The sequence below is a fragment of the Meriones unguiculatus genome, chromosome X (genome assembly GCF_030254825.1).
Source record: "Meriones unguiculatus strain TT.TT164.6M chromosome X, Bangor_MerUng_6.1, whole genome shotgun sequence".
NCBI classification, from domain to species: Eukaryota; Metazoa; Chordata; class Mammalia; order Rodentia; family Muridae; genus Meriones; species Meriones unguiculatus.
The window spans coordinates 127,633,719-127,652,668 of NC_083369.1; positions in this window are offsets into that span (position 1 = coordinate 127,633,719).

An 18,950-nucleotide genomic window follows, 5' to 3' on the forward strand; every position below is an offset into this window, starting at 1 on the left:
TTTATTTTGAGGGCTTTGCTCCACGTGGACTTTAGTTTTGTTCAGGGTGATAAATATGGGTCTATTCACATATTTCAACTTGCATTTTTGTACATGCGATCCAGTTAGACCAGCACCATTTTTGAAGATGGTATCTTTTTTCCATTGAATGGTTTTGGTTTCTTTGTCAAAAATCAAGTATCTGTAGATGTGGGGTTTATTTCTGGGTCTTCTATTTGATTCCATCGATCTACCACACTGTTTCTATGCCAGTAGCATGCAGTTTTTATTACTGTTGCTCTGTAGTACAGCTTGAGGTCAGGGATGGAGATACCTCCAGATGATCTGTTGTTGTACAAGATAGTTTTGGCCATTTTGTGTTTTTGTTTTTCCATATGAAGTTGAGAATTTTTCTTTCAAGATCTGTAAAGAATTGTGTTGGTATTTTGATGTGATTTGCATTTAAAATGTAGATTGCTTTTGACAGGATGGACATTTTAACAATGTTTATTCTACCATGAGCATGGGAGATTTTCGCATCTTCTGATATGTTCTTCAATTTCTTTCTTCAGAGACTTGAAGTTGTTTTTTTTTTGTTTGTTTGTTTTTTCCAAACAGGTCTTTTATTGCTTGATTACAGTCACACCAAGGTACTTTATGTTATTAGTGGCTATTGTGAAGGGTGTTGCTTCCCTCATTTCTTTCTCAGCCCTTTTGTCTTTGATATACAGGAGGACTTCTGATTTTTATTGAGTTAATTTTGTATCCAGCCACTTTGCTGAAGGTTTTTATCAGCTAAAACAGTTCTCTGGTTGATTTTGGGGGGTTGCGCTTGTATACTATCATATCATCTGGAAATAGTGATACTTTGACTTCTTCCTTTCCAATTTGTATCCCCTTGAACTCCTTTAGTTGTCTTATTGCTCTAGCTAAGAAATCAAGTACTATGTTGAGATATGAAGAGAGTGGGCAGCGTTGCCTTGTCCCTTATTTAAGTGGGACTGATTGAAGTTTCTATCCGTTTAGTTTGATATTGGCTGTAAGCTTGCTATATATTGTTTTTGCTATGTTTATGTATGTGCTTTGTATCCCTGATCTCCAGTACTTTAAACATGAATGGGTGTTAGATTTTGACAAATGCTTCTTCAGCATCTAAGGAGATCATCATATGGTTTTTCTCCTTCAGTTTGTTTATATGGTGGATTATATTGATGGATTTTCATATATTCAACCACTTCTGCATGCCTGGGATGAAACCTACTTGGTCATGGTGGATGATATCTTTGATGTGTTCTTGGCTTTGGTTTGCAAGTATTTTATTGAGTATTTTAGCATTAATGTTCATAATAGAGATAGGTCTGAAGTTCTGTTCGTTCGGTCTTTGTGTGGTTTAGTTATCAAGGGACTGTGACTTTATAGAATGAGTTTGGTATTGTTCCTTCTGTTTCTATTCTGTAGAATAGATTGAAGAGTATTGGTGTTAGCTCTTCTTTGAAAGTCTGGTAGAATTCTGCAGGGAAACCATATGGCCCTGGGCTTTTTTTTGGAAGGGAGACCTTTGATGACTGCTTCTGTTTCCTTGGGGTACATAGGACTATTAATCTATTTACCTGATCTAGATTTAATTTTGGTACATGGAATCTATAAAGAAAATTGCCCATTTCATTTAGATTTTCAAATTTTGTGGCATGTAGGCCTTCTTAGTAAGACCTAATGATTGTTTGGATTTCCTCAGTGTCTGTTTTTATGTCCCCCCTTTCATTTCTGATTTTGCTGATTTGGATAGTTTCTCTCTGCTTTTAGTCAGTTTGCCTAAGGGTTTGTCTGTCTTTCTAATTTTCTCAAAGAACCAGCTCTTAGTTTCATTGATTCTTTGAATTGTTTTATTTTATTCTAATTTATAGATTTCAGCCCTGAGTTTTATTATTTCCAATTGTCTACTCCTCTTAGGTGTGTCTGCTTCTTTTTTTTTCCTAGGGCTTTCAGGTAAACCATTAAATGGCTTGTATGAGATGTTTCAAATTTCTTGTTGAAGGCACTTAGTGCTATGGATTTTCCTCTTAGCATTGCTTTCATAAGTTTGGGTACGTTGTGCCTTAATGTATATTGAATTCTAGAAAGTCTTTAATTTCTTTCTTTTTTCCCTAAACCAGTTGTCATTGAGTAGCAAGTTGTTCAGTTTCCATGTGTGTGTAAGCTTTTTGCTATTTCTGTTTTTGTTGAGGTCCTGCTTTATTCCATAGTTGTCAGATAGGACAAAATGGATTATTTCAATCTTCTTGTATCTGTTGAGGCTTACTTTCTGACCAACTATATGGTCTATTCTGGAGAAAGTTCCATGTGGTGCTGAAATGAAATTATACTCTTTTGGATTTAGATGAAAAGTTCTGTAGATATCTCTTAGGTCCATTTGATTTAGGACCTCTGTAAGTGCCATTATTTCCCTATTCACCTTCTCTCTAGATGATCTGTCCTTTGGTGACAGTGGAGTGTTGAAGTCTCCCACCATTAAGGTGTCAGGATCGATGTGTGATTTCAGCTTTAATAATGTTTCATTTACAAATGTAAATGCTCTTTCATGTGGGGCATAGATGTACAACATTGTGATGTCCTCCTGGTAGACTTTTCCTTTGATGAGAATGAAGTGCCTCTCCTCATCTTTTTTTGATTACTTTTGGTTAAAAGGCCATTTTATTAGATATTAGGATAGCTACCCCAGCTTGTTCTCTTGGTCCACTTGATTGAAAAATATTTTCCTGCCCTTTATTCTGAGGTAGTGATTATCTTTGTTGCAGAGGTATGTTTCTTGGATGCAGCTGAATGTTGGATCCTTTTTCTGCAACCATTTTGTTAGTCTGTGTCTTTTGAGTGTTGAGTCCATTGATGTTGGTAGCTAATAGTGATCAATGAATGTTACTTAGTTTCTTTTATTGTGGAATTGGTGGTGTTACTGTATTTCATTGTTTTCCTTTAATTTTTTGTTGTTAAGTTATCTATATCCTATGTTTTCTTGGGTATAGTTGTTTTGGTTGGATTGGAGTTTTCCTTCTAGTATCTTCTGGAGGGCTGAATTGCTCTGTAAATATTGTTTAAGTTCAGTTTTGTCATAGAATGTTTTGTTTTCTCCATCTATGTTGATTGAAAGCAATGCTGGGTATAGTAGTCTGGGTTGGCATCATTGGTCCCTGAAAGTCTGCATAACATCTGCCCAGGCCCTTCTGGCTTTCATAGTTTCTGTTGAGAAGTCTGGTGCTATCCTGATAGGTCTACCTTTATATGTTACTTGGCCTTTATTTCTTTGCTACTTTTAATATGTTTTTCTTTGTTCTGTAGATTTAGTCTTTTGACTATGATGTGAGGAGTTCCTTTTCTGGTCTAATCTATTTGGTATTCTGTAGGCCTCTTGTATGTTTATGGCCATCTCTTTAAGTTGGGAAAATTTTCTTATATGATTTTCTTGAAAATATTTCTGGACCTCAGAGCCTGGAAGCTTCTTTTTCATCTCTTCATATTTTTCTTAGATTTTGTCTTTTCATGGCCTTCTTGATTTCTTGGATGTTTTGTGCATGGAACTTTTTTGATTTTACTTTTTCTTTGAAAGAATTATCAATTTCTGCAAGTGTATCTTCAGCACCTGAGATTCTCTCTTCCATCTCTTGTATTCTATTGGTGATGCTTACTTTTTTGGTTCCTGATCTTTTCTTTAAGTTTTCCACCTCTAGGGTTTTCTCTGTTTGTGTGTTTTTTTTTTTTTTTTTTTTTTTATTGATTCTAATTCTGTTTTCATGCCTTGAACCATTTCCTTCATCTGTATGAATATGGATTCCTGTCTTTTATGATGGTTTCTATTTATGTTGATTTCCTCTCTGCTTGCCACTAATTGTGCCTTTATTTGTTTGGCTATATTTGCTTGTATTTCTTTGAGAATTTTTTTTTCATTTCCTCTTTATTTACCTCCATTTGTGTGGGTATTTCTTTGAGAGATTTGTTTGTTTCCTCTTTATGTGCTTCTAATAACTGGATAAGCATAGATTTAAAATCATTTCCCTGTGTTTCCGCTGAATTTAAATATCCATTGATTCTGGGGATTGGTGGTAAAGCCATAATATCCTAATTTTTGTTGGGTGTGTTCTTATGCCAACCTCTGGCCATATGCTTATCTGTAACCTTCACTGTTTGTTCCTGGAGTCTGTACTTTAGACTGGGTATGTCTTTTTCTGGTGTCTGGAGTATTCTTCAGGAAGATGAAAGAGGTCCACTGGTTTGAGAGTGTGAGTTGGTGTTTTAGCTGTAACTAAGGGAAGAAGGTCATGTAAGCACAAGCAAGCATGTGTATAGGCAAGGAAGTGTGCCTTAAAGAAATGGGGTGCTAGAGAGTGTAGATGCCTGGAATGTGGGACAGTGGGGGAGAGGGACAGGCATAGTAGGGGTTACAGATGCAGACACTATTCTCGGGCACAATGTGCATGTGCAGAGTTTGTGAATATCTCAGTGGCCTACAGGTCTCTCATACTGTCCTTCTGGTACTCAGATCCATCTGGGCTCCAGGAATTGTTTGCCTGGACTCCACTGGTAGACCAGCAGAACAGGGAGTTCAATGTTACGATTGCTGTCCCCAGAATCCCTATGTTGCCCACAGTGGGGGTTGTGGGTGTAAGCGATCCAATGTCTGGCTACTAGTGTAGAGGAACCCTGTATCTGAGGCTCGGCAATCACTCACTTGAAGGTGCATTCATTCTCTAGCAGGTCTAATCGGAAAGCACAGAGGTATCCCCTGTTCTCAACTCTCAAATTTGGACCTGCTGGGGCAAATGCATGTACAGGAGATCTTTTGGCTCAGTGGTGCTACAGCTGCAGAACTTGGAGTCCAGCCACAGCAGCAGAAGTGGGAGCCATGGGCCTGGTTGGCACAGTGGATCTGGGTGGCCTGGTGACCTGGGTGGCCCGGTGGATCTGGGTGGTCCTTACACTCTGCAGCCTGCTACTGAGGTACTAGGACACTTGACTTCTCTGTCTCAGATAGTGAGCAGGGAGTTCTGTGCTATGAACCTAGGGCACTGTGGGCCACCTCTGCCAAGGAGGGAGACCCAACAAGGGGAAGTACAGTTGGATTGAAAATTTGCTGCTCAAAATCCCCAGAGAAGTCTTTGGGTGTCCAGAGTCCAAATTGTCCCCTATCTCCCAGGAAGCCTCAGTGTTGATGTTCTGGCTTCAGCTGCCCTTCTACGCACAAATTTCAGAGTTTCAGATCTTCTGCCCCTCAGATACGGTGCATGCTGGTCACCGCCATCTTGGAGCTTCTCTGAATCCCCTTTTAAAGTGAAACAGTTATAACAAGTTTATACCAATGAGTAGGTAAACTTCCTGCATCATTTTTACTTTTCCAAGTGAAACTGACAAGGGCTTAAAAGACAGAATAGTTTAGTGAAGGGTTTGAACCCAAAGGAAGTGCATAGCTATGGGTAGAGCATCCTCTCCTGTAGCTCACAACCTGCTTAACACACTGGAGCTTTTGGGAGCAGCCTCTGGTGCATCCCCTTCTCTTGCTGTTGAGGTCCTGTTTAGCAATTCTAAGAGTACATTCAAAAAATGTAACCGAAATGCTGTGGCTGGTTACTAAACTGAAAATCACCAGCATTAGACATTTTACATTTTTTTTTCCTCATAGAAACTCAAAGTCATAATCAAATATTTACCCAAAGTAGAAGAGCACAGCACAGCTGAGAGGCACAGTCAGAGTAAAGGAATGATTAACCTGGAGACCCAATGAGATATCACTATCACAAGGTTAGTTGAGGGGACAATAAAAAACTATTGAGATTGTTCTTATTTGTTTGTTTGTTTGTTTGTTTTCCTACCTTGTTTTCAATGGGCTTGGTCTGCATGTTTCTCTGTTGGATGTAGGATTCAAAACATTTTCAAAAGATGAGCTGCTAGAGTACCCTCAAAGAACAGGCCCATTTCCACCCATCCACGAACTGTCAGATTGCATTAGATGTTTTGGAGTGAGAAATGCTATTTTGAAATCTGCTTATGAGAAGAAAGGATGATCAGGGAATGGAGCTATTGGCAGCCTTCCAGTCTCCTTACATACTCAGAGCTGGCTGCACTGGCTACATGCTTCCTTTTCAGCCCCACTGAAGAAGTGTGCTGAGTTATTTTAAAAAATAGTCAGAAAAGAGAAAGTCACAGAAGATTTTATCCCCCATGGACCAGCCAACAAGCTTTGGATAACTGCTGATAAGGCAGGTGCTGCAGCAAATTTTGCATGTGACTTTAAGGGCTTGCATCTGATGGTGGTTATTTATTGTACTCTGCCATCTTACTCAGGTGAAAAATTTACTCTTTGTGTACTCTTCAATAAAAGTATGTATACTGATCTGAGATGTGAACTGCTTTCTTTTTCCTTTCATTAAATAATTGGATGACATTATTACTAACCTCATCTTCTTACTGTGCCTTTCTTTGAAAAGTGAATTGTTCTTGCACTCTGAGATTGGAAGTCATAATAAGAGACTGTGACCTCTCTCTCTTCCTTTCCCTTCCCTTCTTCCTCCCTCCCTGTCTCTATCTGGGACCATGGGAAAATAGAACCCTATTTTTGAAGGTATGAGGCACTATATGGTTAATTTCTGCAGTAATGCTATCTATTTTGGACAGAACTATGAAAATTCTGCTTAATTTCTTTTTAGTGTTATTAGGACATTGACTTTTTCAAGCACCATTCCTCTCCTGTGGAGGTTATAACCTGAAAAAGCTACGCAATATTTAGATGAATGAGGACTGTCATAGAAATACTAGGGATAAAAATGACCAATGCAACTTGGCATTCTCACATACAAGACAAAGTAAACATTGCTGAATGAAATAAATAAGCATCTCACCTTTTCCCCTAGTGTTTTGAGAGAGGATATTTACTATATAGGCCAGGTTAGTCTGAAACTTGAGTTAGTTTTTCTGCCCAAGCCTTTTGAGTGCTAGGTTTATAGGTGTGTATGATCACATCTGGCTCTGAAAGTATTCTTTCCCCATTTTAAACCTGTAAATATAGTTTAGTAACTTCACATTGGCTAACTTGTGAAGTGTTTGTTTTCTGGTTTTTTTTTGTTGTTGTTGTTGTTGTTCCTTTACCCTTCCCTGTACACAACTCTCAACTTCATTAGTAGATTCTTTGATGGTAACTTGAGAATGTAAGATTACTTGAATTTTGGCTTATATAATTCATTTAATAATATCTAATACTGAAACCATACAAAAAGCTATACATAAGGAGAAGGAGAAGTTTAAAATTTTAGTTGCATTTACAATTATTATTGTGGGTAGTGGAGTACACATATGCCACAGAGGAGTTATCCCTTTTCTTCCACCAAACTCAGGTCATCCGGTTTGTGCAGCCCATAATTACCCACTGAGTAATCTTCCTGGTTCAAAAAGATATCTTGACTCCCCATCTCTGTCATTTCTGTTTTTGTCCTAACCACAGCCACTTTTGTTCATGTCTTGTGTGATCTTCCAATGTTTTTCTTGATAGACGTATGCTATTAACAAATGCATATATTTTTTTTAAATACTGAGCAGGGATTTGAATATAATATACAAGTTCAGGATACTTGTATATTAGTGCTCATTACAGAGTGATGTACAATAGTCCGAAGAATCTTTGTTTTTAGTCATACAAGTCCTTCACTTCTTAAGTTGCAGATACCTCAGGATACTTTATATTATTTGAGACTATTGTGAAAGGTATTTTTTCTCTGAGGTTTTCTCAGACCATTTGCCATCTGTATACAGGAATGCTACTGATTTTTGTGAGTTGATTTTTGTATCCAGCTTCTTTGCTCAAAGGGTTTATCAGCTGAAGGAGTTTTCTGATAGAATTTTTAGGGTCACTTTTGTATACTGTCATATTATCTGCAAATAAAGATATTCGACTTCTTCCTTTCCAATTTGTACCCCCTTGATCTCTTTCAGCTGTCTTATTGCTTTGTCTAAAACTTCAAATACTGTATTGAATAGATATGGAGAGAGTGGAAACCCTTGTCTTGTTACTGATTTTAGTGGAATTGTTTTTGCTGATATTGGATGATGGATGATTTTTTTTATGTGTTCTTCGATTTGGCTTGGACATATTTTATAGAGAAGTTTTGCATCTATGTTAATAAGGGAAATTGGTCAGTAGATGTATTATTTTATTGTTGTTAGGTCTTTATGTATTTTGACTATCAGGGTAACTGTGGCCTTGTAAAATGAATTGGGTAATGTCCTCTCTGTTTCTGTTTTGTGTAATAATTTGAGGGGTATTGACAGTAACTCTTTTAATCTATAGTAGAATTCTTCAGTAAAGCCATACGGCCCTAGGCTAGCTTTGGTTGGGAGACTTTAAATTACTGCTTATATTTCATTAGGGCTTATATAGGTTTATCTAAATTTTCTGATCTAGACTTAAATTTGGAAAATGGCACGTATGAAGAAAATTATCCATTTCTTTTAGGTTTTCTAATTTGGTGGAGTACAGGTTTTTAAAGTACGACCTTATGTTCTCTGGATTTCTACAGTGTCTGTTGCTATGTCCCATTTTTGTTTCTGATTTTGTTAATTTGGATGTTCTCTCTCTGCATTTTAGTTCATTTAAATAAGGGTTTGTCAATCTTATTGATATTATCAATGAACCAAATTTTTGTTTCATTGATTCTTTGTATTATTAATTTTTGTTTCTATTTTATTGATTGTAGCCCCGAGTTTGATCATTTCTTGTTATCTACTTCTCTTGGTTGTGCTTACTTCTTTTTGTTCTAGACCTTTCAGATGTGTTGCTAGTATGAGATCTCTCCATTTTTTTTTTTTTTTTTTTTTTTACTGTAGGTTCTTAGTGCTATGAACTTTTCTCTTAGCAGCACTTTCACGTGTCTGATAAGTTTGAGTTTGTTGTATCTTCATTTATATTGAAGTTTTGGAAGTCTTTAATTTCTTTATTTCTTCTCTGACTAAGTGGTCATTGAATAGAGATTTGTTCACTTTCCATGAGTTTTTAAGCTTTCTGTTACTGTTGATATTCAGCTTTAATCCATGGTAGTCTGATAGGGTGCACAGAGTTATTTCAATTATTTTATGTGTTGAAACTTGCTTTGTGACTCAGTATGTGGCCAGTTTTGGAGAAAGTTTCAGAAGATGCAGGGAAGAAGGTATATTCTTTCTGTGTTTGGGTGAAATATTCTGTGAATATCTCTTAGGTCCATTTGATTTATAATATCTCTTTACCTTCAGAATTTCCATTTAGTTTTTGTCTGGATGATTTGTTCAGTGGTGAAAGTGGGGTATTGAAGTCTCCCACTATTAGTATGTGAGGGTCAATATATGATTTAAGATGTAGTAGTCTTTCTTTTACAAAATTGGATGCTTTTGTGTTTGAGGTATAGATGTTAAGAATTGGAATGTCCTCTTGATGGAGTTTTCCTTTAATGAGTATATAGTGTCTTTCCCTATGCCTTTTGATTACTATTGGTTTGAAGTCTGTTTTGTCAAATATTAAAATGATTTCACCAGCTTGCTTCTTAGGTCCTTTTGCTTGTAATATCTTTTTCCATATCTTTTTACCTTTTACCTTGATGTTAAAGTATGGATACTGTTTCCACACCCATTTTGGTGGTCTGTGTCTTTTTATTAGGGAATTGAGAACATTGATGTTGAGAAATATTAGTGACCAATGATTGTTAATTCCTGCTATTTTGATGTTGTTGTGTGTGCTTTCTCTCTTTTGATTTGCTGTTCTAGAGTTATTTATTCTTTGTGTTTTCTTGGATGTGGTTAATAATATTAGGTTATAGTTTTCCTTCTCACACCTTCTGTAAGCTTAGATTTATACATAAATGTTGTTTATATTTGGTAATATCTTATTTTCTCCATCTATTGTGATCAAAAATTTTGCTGGGTATAGTAGTATATAAGTTAAGGTTACAGTTGCTATGATGAAACACCATGAGCAAAGCAACATAGGAAGAAAATTGCTTATTTTTTTTTTGCTTATGCTTCCATATCACTGTTCATTATTAAAGGAAGTGGGGGCAGAAACTCAATCAGGGCAAGAATCTGGAAGCCAGAGCTGATGGAGACACCGTGGAACAGTGTTCCTTATTGGACTGCTAATTATGGCTTTCTCACCCTGTTTTCTTACAGAACCTAGGGCCACCAACTCAAGGATGGCACCACCCACAATGAGCTGGCCCCTTCCACATCAATCACTAATTAAGAAAATACTCTACAACCAGATCTCATGGAGGCATTTTTTCCATTGATTTTCTCTCCTTTCAGATAACTTTAACTTGTATCAAGTTGACATAAAACTAGCTAGCATAAGCAGCTTGGACTGGTACGTGTGGTCTCATAGTCTGTCGCACATCTATCCAGGTATTTCTGGCTTTAAGAATCTCCACTGAGAAGTCATGTATAATTTGAATAGGTCTGTCTTTGGTCTTTTTCCCTTGCAGCTTTTAATATTCTTTGTTCTGTATGTTTAGTGTTTGAATTCTTATGTGGCGAGGGGGACTTTCTTTTCTAGTCCAGTCTATTTGGTGTTTTGTGTGCTTCTTATGCTTTGATAGCCATCTCTTCTAGTTGTCCTCTCCCATTGTCCTCTCCATTGTTCTGTTGTGCCCAATTTACGAGATTACCAGGAGTCATATCCGTTGCAAAACACATGAGGATCTTTTTATTACAAGCTATAGCTTGGGCTCACAGCCTTACTGATGCAGTGAGAGTAGAGAGTAGGGAGCCTCATGCTTGGGTTAGGTGATTGATGTAAAGATTCCAGTCCCTCCCAGCATGCCCCAAGCAGGGGAATTCCTGCTTGGCAAGTAAAGTGATTGACTATAGGAAGGCCCCCAAACCATCAATGGTCTGACTTCCCTTTTTTGGCTGTCCTGAGGGGAGGGACTCTTCTGGGCTGTTTTCTTAGCAACTGTATCTCTAGTGGACAGGAAAAGAATTCAGTAAGGCTGGTTCCTCCTTGCAGGTGGCTGGACATGTCGCCACCTGTCTGGTTTTTGCTCAGGCTTGTGCTTTAAACTTTAATTCAATGACTCAAAAAACTAATTTTGAATTCTTTAGTCTCTCAGTTCTATTGCTTTTCATTTTTACAGTTTAGCTACTAACTTTATTTATTGTTTTCTTTCTTTATTTATTTTTATTGTATGATAATGTCATAAACCAGTTAGTTTATCCTAACATGGAGAAAATGCTAAAGAGACAGAATGAACTCTGCAATGCTATCTGTCACAGTATCATTCTGTGATACACTGAAGGCAGAAATTGAGTAAATAAGTTCTCAGAGCTGTATATAAACTGTATATTTCCACGTACAAGTTTTCACATAACCATTTCCCCAATTAATATAGTCTTTTAAAAATATGCTTCATGTTTTTTTTTTAAGCTTTTCATCTACTGTTGGACATTTTCTATTTTCTCCTATTGTTTCTAGCCCATTCCAGAATGGAAAATGAAACAAAACAAATGCCAGTTCTGAAATGAAAATCTTTAAGTGGATGAACTACTTATATAATCATTGATACTGTTATACCCAGTTCGCGAGCCCCCAAAAGATCTACAGGAATCGACTCCGTTGCAAAACACATGAGGGTCTTTTTATTGAAAATTACAAGCTGCAGTTTGGGCCCACAACACCCACGGCCGAAGCGGTGGGAGCTGAGCGCCTGTGCCCAGGTTAGTTGGGTGATATATAGATTCTAGTTCCTCCCAGCATGCCTAAGGCAGGGACAATTCCTGCCTGGCAAGCATCTATTGGTCAAAATGCTACATTTTGAATTGATTGGCTATAGGAAGGTCCCCAGACCATAATGACCTGGTGTCCCTCCCTAGGGGGATGGGCCAGTTTCCTAGCAACTGTTATCTCTAGTGGGTGTGGAAAGAATGCAGTAAGGCGGTCCTTCCCCTCAGGGCATTACTAGACTTCTCCACTCACATAGTTCAGCTCTTAATAATAGCTGCTAATTTTTAATCTTTTTGGTCTCTCAACACTATTTATGCAATCATTTTAGTAAGGTCATTGAGGCAAGAGACACAGATATCTTTATGAGTTGATAGCACTCATTGTGTTAAAACCTCCTTTAGCTTTTAGCATAGCTGTAGCTTTTTTGTTTTTAGTTTCCATCTTGATCATAAGGTGAAATTAAGTTAAAATTCTCAGGTTCTGCCTTCCAATGATTAATAAGCTGACACTTTATAAGGTCAGAATAACCTCTTATATTGCTATGTTTCTATGCTTTCATTACTCAAACTTTGTATACTTTGTTGCCTGAACATTCTGTAATGTCATCAACTGCAAGGCCAATCAAATTAAAGGTCAGCTAGAAATGCTTTCTCTAGCTAGTCAAAATGATATAATGCTGTTTTCCCCTTGCTTCCTACTCTTGGTTACCTGGTTATGGTTTTTCTTTACTTTCTTGTTTTTTTAAACATTTTTCTTTATTATTATTATTATTATTATTATTATTATTATTATTATTATTATTACAATTTATTCACTTTGTGGCCTGGTTGTAGCTCCCTCCCTCATCTCCCTGTCCAACCCTCGCTCCTTCTCCCTCTTTATGTCCCTCCCCTAGTCCACTAATAAGGGAGGTCCTCCTCCCCTACTATCTTACCCTTACCTATCAGGTCACATCAGGACTGTCTGGATCCTCTTTCTTTGTGGCCTAGTAAGGCCACCTTGCCAGGAGGGGAGGGTGATCAAAGAGCAGGCAAAGGACTTCATGCCAGTGACTGCTTCTGCTCCCCTTATGGAGCAGAACTATGGAACCTGCATGGATACTGAGCTGCCCATGGACTACATCTAAGCAGGAGGTCTAGGTCTTCTCCTTGCATAGTCCTTGGTTGATTCATCACTTTCTGCAGGGCCCCTTGAGCTGAGATTTTTTGGCTTTGTTGGTTTCCTTGTGGAGTTCCTATTCCCTCTGGGTGCTTCTATACCCCCTTCTTCCATAATACTCCCTGCCCTCTGTCCAAAGTTTGTCTGTGGGTATCTGCATCTGCTTCAATCCCCTGCTGGGTAGGCTCCCATCCTCTTCTCTCTCTTCCACCGATTCCCACGTCTGTCCTGTTAGCCATTCTGAATGAGATTTAAGCATCCTCCCTTAGGTCGTCCTTGTTGTTTAGCTTCCTTGGGTCTGTAGATTGTAGTGTGGTTATCCTATATTATATGGCTACTATCCACTTATATGTGGTTATATACCGTGCATGTCTTTCTGGTTCTGGGTTACTTCATTCAGGATGTAAATGCTTTATTTTATAAGCTGCCTTGGTCATGATGTTTTATTAAAGTGATAGAAAGTGACTAATGCAAACCTCTTATCTCTAAAGGCTTTCCTCTGGAAGCACATGAAGACAGAAAATGCTATGTGGCATCTTTTACTATGAGGACTGCAGTCTGATCACATCAGGACCACACTCTTATTTAACATTAGCTGATTCTAGGCCAAATGTGAGGGCATGGTGAGAAAGTGGCTATCAATATACCAGGGAAAGGTGCCTCACTAGAATCCTACCTTTATAATGCCACCTTTACTTTGGACTTTCAACATTCAGGACTTTAAAAACAAATCTTTGTTGCTTAAGCTGCTAGTCAAGGATATTTTATTACAGAGGTTCAAATTGATTACTATAGTCCCTCAGCTCTGTCCTACTCTCTATGTGTCTAGGCAATCTCACAAACTTGCCAGAAATTCAAGGGAGAGAGATTCCATTCAAATGGTCTCTAGCTTAGACTCTAAATTCAAATGGAGATGGCTCAGGTATTAAGGAAGGCTGAGAATGGTCACAGACCATTAAGGAGGGAGGAAGGGTCACAGACACAGAAAAAAAAAAAAAAAACCTGCCACTAAGATTATCATGAAAATCAAACTAATGTTATTTGCCAATAGAGGAGTTACCCTCAGTTATACTAACCAAAAAGCAGCACAACTTCCCCTTTGATGACTTCTCAAATTCTGGAATTAAGGTTTTCTTCCAAGTTGGTGCCAAATTTTACCGATTAGTTTCATTTCTTTTAACCTTGTTTATAACTTCCTATCAAGACTCTCATGGGGGAGGGGACTGGAGAGGTACTTCAGTGGGTAATGTTGTTGCTGTGCACATATAAGGAACATAATTTGGATCCTTCCAGCACCTACTTAAAATCCAGCTAGGTGGGTGCAGTGGCATCAAAAGGAGACAGAGGAGCCCTGGAAGAAAAGGCTGGAATAGCTAGACCATCTGAATCTGCCAGCTCTTTGTTCAAGTGGGAGATATTGCCTTGATACATATGGAGAACACTTGAGAAAGACACATTAACCTCTAAGTTCCATGTAGATACACAGATATATGCTCAGGCACCTGCACATATGTGCATATACACACAACACACACACACACACACACACACACACACACCATACCACATACCATATATACTTGCAAAAATGTGCAAAAAGGAAAAGAAAGACTCATACTGATTACTTAAGTTACTGGACCTGACCAGCGCTATCCTCATTAAATAGGACAAATGTTCCTAAATCAAATTCACAGATGTTCTTTTGAAGGGGCAGTAGAGATTTGACTAACTTCCAGAAGTCACTTGGGCTTCTTTATAAATAAATCTACTTTACCCCAGATCCCAGCAACCTTTAAAGAGGAGGAAAACCTTTGCCAAACTTATTTTTAATGCTCTCATTCTCTTACTTATAGCACAATGGTGTTCATTCACCTTAAATTAACACCATTTAAAAATGCCCTTAATGACCTTGAAAACCACTGAAACAAACAAGTGCTGTTACCAAAGTGTGGCAAAATTGATGCCACATATCCTTGCATGTTGAAACGTGAACAGGTTATACATTTCAGCAAATATAGCTGCACAATTACCACTTGGATGCCAGATTCAGGTAGATGGAAGTTTATTGACCACTGGACAAAGACTGACCAGTAAGGGACACAGTCTGCATTCTGGAACCACTACTGTGATATGAGTCTGCACCTAAGGCAGGCTTTTTATCTCCCATCAGAATGGCTAAGATAAAAAACTCAAGGGACCACATATGCTGGACAGGTTGTGGAGAAAGAGGAACTCTCCTCCATTGCTCGTGGGAATGTAAACTTGTACAACCACTTTGGAAATCAATCTGGTGCTATCTCAGAAAACTGGTAATATTGTCACCACTATATTGCTACCACAAGACCTAGTTATACCACTCCTGGGCATATATATATGAAAGATGCTCTACCATACAACAAAGACATTTGCTCAACTGTTCTTAGCAGCTTTATTCACAATAGCCAGAATCTGGAAACAACCTAGATGTCCCTCAACCAAAGAATGGATACAGAAATTTTGTTACATTTGCACAATGGACTACTACTCAGTAATTAAAAACAAGGAAAACATGAAATTTACAGGCAAATGGCTGGAACTAGAAAAGATCATCCTGAGTGAGGTAAGCCAAAGCAGAAAGACACACATGGTATATACTCACTTATAAGTGGATATTAGACATATAATATAGGATAAACATACTAAAATCTATAATCCTAAAGAAGCTAAACAACAAGGAGGACCCTAGGGAAGACACTTAATCCTCATTCAGAGGGGCAAATGGGATAGACATTGGAAGTAGTAGAAGACAAGGAACAGGACAGGAGCCTACCACAGAGGGCCTCTGAAAGACTCTACCCATCATGGTATACAAACATTCCGAGACTCATAGCCAAACTTTGGGCAGAGTGCACGTAGTTGTATAGAAGAAGGGGGAGACAGAAAGACCTGGAGACGACAGGAGCTCCACCAGGACACCGACACAGCCAAAAAATCTGGGCGATGGGGCCCTGAAGAGACTGGTGAATTAACCATGGACCATGCATGGAGAGGACCTAGACCCCCCTGCTCAGATGTAGTCCATGGGCAGCTCAGTCTCCATGTGGATACCCTAGTAACAGAAGCAGAGGCAGTCTCTGACATGAATTCAGTTGCCTGCTCTTTGATCACTTTCCCCTGGTGGTGTAGCCTTGCCAGTCCACAGAAGAAGAGGATCTAAGCATTCCTGATGAGACTTGATAGGCTAGGGTCACATGGCAAGTGAGGAGAATGCCCCCTTTCAGTGGACTATGTGAAGAAGATAGGGGAAGATGACGGAGGGATGGGGAGAAGATGAAGGAGGGAGGTCATTCTTGGGGCAACCACTACTGCCTATGCTGAGCAGGGAGACCTCTGCTTGGGATAAAGGGAAGTGCAGGGAGGTTGAATATTCACCACTCTCTGTCCCCGGAGATGTTCGTGGGTGAGCTGAATCCAAGCTGTCCCAGCACATGGGTTGTCCCCCCTCTCCCAGGAAGCCTCAATGTCAATGTTCTGGTTTTAGCTGCTCCTCCACTCATCAATTTTGGAGTTTCAGATCCTGTACCCCTCATGTGGTATGCGCTGTTTGCTGTCATCCTGGACTCCACAAATTTTTTTAAATTAATAATTGATGTGAGAGTACCCAGCCCCCTGTCAGTGGAGCCAACCATGCTTATGTGGTCCTGGATGGTATAAGAAAGCAAGAAAAACAAGCCATGAGAAGGAGCCAGTTGTTAATCAGTTTTCCTTCCTGGTTTCTGCATCACTTCCTGCCTCCAGCTTCCTGCCCTGCTTGAGTTCTTGCTTGACTTCCAACAATAAATGACTGTGAGTGTGGTATATAAGCCAAATAACTCTCTTTACTTCTCATGTTGCCTTGGTCATGGTGTTTATCATACAAACAGTGAACAAACCACCAAGATAGTATGTTAAGACCAGTCTTTTGTTTTCAGTTCCTCTCATTTCTCCACAGCTATTTAATTCAATACTATTTCCATGACAGGAAGTAGTTTAAGTAGTGTATTTGCTAGAAATATGAAATGTGTTATTCAGCCCAGCTACATTCCATTTTGCTTTTCTAGTTTATTATTTTTCCTTTCAAATCTTACAGTGGCACATGAGGCAATGCTTTTTGGTTTGTTAATACTCCATTATGAATAGTTCAGTGTGTGATTAAAGTTTATAGAAGCGTAATGACATACCCAAAACAGATGCTCACCTCATGGTAACTAGGAAAAAAAATAGAGGTGTAACAAGAAAGTCCACAGCAAGAGAGAGTCCCGAAGAACATATCTCAGTGACATTTTTTTCCAGGCTTCATTTTCCACAATTCTATCAACTCTATATTACATATTTAATCTTTGAGTACATCATTGAGTGAATCCAATTAAGATGAGAGAGTCTTTGTGATACAACTACTATCAAAAGCTCCTCATAGCTTAGTAGCTAAAAGTGCATACAGTGAAAGCCTGATAATTTTATCTTAACTTTTTTATTATTAATTACACTTTATTAATTTTGTATCCCCCCATAAGCCTCTCCCTCCTCCCCTCCTGATCCCACCCTCCCTCCTATTTCTGCATGCATGCCCCTCCCCAAGTCCACTGATAGGGGAGGTTCTCCTCTCCTTTCTGATCTTAGTCTATCAGTTCTCGTCAAAAGTGGCTGCATTGTCCTCTTCTGTGGCCTGGTAGGGCTGCTCCCCCCTCAGAGGGAGGTGTTCAAAGAGCAGGCCAATCAGATTATGTCAGAGTCAGTCCCTCTTCCCATTACTATGTAACCCACCTGGACACCGACCTGCCATGGGCTACATCTGCGCAGGGGTTCCAGGTCATTTCCATGAATAGTCCTTGGCTGGAGTATGAGTCTCTGGGAAGTTCCCTGTGTTCAAATTTTCTTGTTCTGTTGCTCTCCTTGTGGAGACCCCGTCCTCTCCAGCTCCCACTATTTCCCACTTCCTACACAAAATTCCATTCACTCTGCCCGAGAGTTGGCCATCAGGCTCAGCATCTGCTTTGATAGTCTGCAGGGCAGAGGATTTCAGAGGCCCTCTGTGGTAGGTTCCTAGTTTGTTTCCTGATAATTTTATCCTATTTTTTTTTTTTTTATGGCATGAAGTTTCAAACTCAGGGTGTTACAGATGCTATGTGAGCAGACTACAACTGAGCTACAGCTGTAACCCTAAATGTTTATCTAGTCATTACATCTGGATGAAGATGCTTTTCTTTCCTTTCTGTGGGAGAATCAGTAGTGTGGTGAAGTTAGTCATTTAAGGATAGGCACATTATTTCAGCCTTGATTAGACTTTTTCATTTTATACCAATGTTTAAATTTTCTAATAGCCTCACCTTCTCTAAAGTACCTCACCCACTCTTTCCTAACATTCTCTATTGCCTCTATGTTTGGAATGTTTGACTTCATTCCCTTTCTCCTTTATTCCCAACCCTGAAAACCCCATTCATGCATATGAAGTAAAGTAGTTGTTGTTATTGTCAACATATCTTTATGTCATGCTAGTTCTGTAGATAGTGGAGTCCCATTAGACCATATCAGAGAAAATTTGGTTTTCTAAACAACCATAAAGGAAAGCAGAATTTGAAGCTAACAGGCTAATAATTACTTGCATAGATAAGGCAAAAACTGTGAAATACAAGTTACATAGTACTTATTACAAATTAGTATTATAATATGAATGACAATGAAGGTAAGCAATTTAATTTGTAGAGAGAATACCTGCTTAGAGGTATTCTTTCCCAACCAACAAATAATTGAAAGAAATTTGAAGCTATATAAATGAAAAAAAAAAGCAAGAATGGTTCTTAAACTAACAAGATTTGAAATATCAAGTGCAAGGCTGATATTCTTAAATAATGTATTTTATGCTTAAAATTGTCTTGACATTCCAGTAATGTTAATACTGAGCAGACTGTTCAGTTTAATTATACAGCTTATTCAGATAAAATGCATGTTTGAAATAAGTTTGGTGCTAATTTATGTGAACTTGAGTTGGCTGTTTGGAATCCAACATGTTTTTACATTGTACAGAATTCCATGGAACTTTGTGGTTAAAAAAATAAAGAAATAACCTAGAACC